Source organism: Aplysia californica, unplaced genomic scaffold, assembly GCF_000002075.1.
Source record: "Aplysia californica isolate F4 #8 unplaced genomic scaffold, AplCal3.0 scaffold00396, whole genome shotgun sequence".
Classification (NCBI taxonomy): Eukaryota; Metazoa; Mollusca; class Gastropoda; order Aplysiida; family Aplysiidae; genus Aplysia; species Aplysia californica.
In genome coordinates this window covers 714,859-716,252 of record NW_004797666.1, presented here as the reverse complement: position 1 = coordinate 716,252, position 1,394 = coordinate 714,859, and the positions used below count along the sequence as shown (strand labels likewise).

Genomic DNA, 1,394 nt, shown 5'->3' with positions numbered 1-1,394 from the left:
TTCTTTTTTTATGCGTGTTTTACGGCGCTCGAATGTCAAATGAGCGCGCTGGACACCTTGAACATTAATTTCAGTTGGTTGGAAATTTTGAGTTTTTTTCCGGGTTGCGGCCGAAGTCTACTCTTATCGATTTCTGCACGGTGTGGTTTGCTTCTTCGTTCCTATTAAACACCTATCGTTATTATCTCTCCTTCTTTTATGTGTTTTATGCTCTTTTGTTACACCTTAAATCTCCGGCACTTTTGTGACCGTATTGTCTCGCAAGTACCGTGAAACTTTTACTAAAACTAAAATTCTCTGGCAAATTAACACCTCTGGTTTTCAGAACTGATATTACGACCTATTTGTATTGCATTTACGGTAGAGCTCTTACTAAAACTTGAACCCAAACGCTTCACAAATTTTACCACGGCTGACCCTGTTGAACAGTCTGTTGGTGGGTGGTTGGCGGAGGCTCTGGTGTGGTTTGCTCCTTCTTTCCTATCGCACATCTATCGTCCTTATCTCCCCTTCTTCTTTTTTGTTTGTTACTCTCTTGTAACTCCTCTTTTCTGCTGGTGCTCATATGACCTTATGCTCTACTAAAACTAAGAGTAAGAGTCTGTGGTGTTGTGGTTGAGCGCCTCATCGTCGCAAACAGGAGACCCGAGCTTGATTCCCGAGTGGGTGAGAATTTTTTTTAATCAGGAATGCCGGCCTTTCTGCTTGGATGTTGTATCCATATCGGGTCCTGGTTGGCTCTGAGACGAAAGACGCAAGGTCGAAGCCTGCCTCGTAAACGATCTAAAATGTGTCAAAGGGGTCGTAAAATCTCCTGCGTCATATTACACACATTCTTTATTTACGTCTGAAATCTTCGGCCCGTAAATTAGCTATTATCTAAATGTGTTGCAAGTACCGTAAAACTGTTTAAAAAACTAAACTCAAACGTCTCTTTTGCGGGAGGGGTGGTTGGCCGGTGCTCTGTTGTGGTTTGCTCCTTCTTGCCTATCTAACATCAATCGTCCTTATCTCCCCCTCCTCCTTTTTTGTGTTTGTTACTCTCTTGTAACACCTCTAACCTTTCGGCGCTTATATGTTGCAAGCTGCAAGTGCCGTAAAACTGGAATTAAAAACTTAACTCAAATGTCTCTTTTCTATTCGCCAGGTCCGACCTACTTTCGATCTCACAGCCATGGCAGACTTCGACTGGTAGATGGTGAGTACCTCTGTTGTTGTACATTGTGCAGTCTTTGTTGTCTGGGTGGGTGAGTGAGTGGGGATTGCACGGGCTCAATAATGGCGTTACCGTTATTCTGCAAGTGCCCAACCCGCCTCCTAAATGATCTAAATTGTGTTGATGGGGGAGTAAAAACACCTACTTTAACCCCTGCCCCCTCCCCTCCGAAAAAATA

General features: G+C 43.7%; 1 long non-coding RNA gene across 1 annotated transcript in view; it reads left to right on the top strand.

Annotated features, from left to right (window-relative positions):
• The window catches only part of LOC118478177, a 44,089-nt gene extending 42,697 nt beyond the window's left edge, over window positions 1-1,392 (top strand). The window contains exon 2 of the long non-coding RNA XR_004858882.1: window positions 1,148-1,392. This is a non-coding gene — a long non-coding RNA (uncharacterized LOC118478177). The remainder of the gene's footprint in view (window positions 1-1,147) is intronic.
• The last annotated feature ends 2 nt before the right edge of the window (window positions 1,393-1,394 follow it).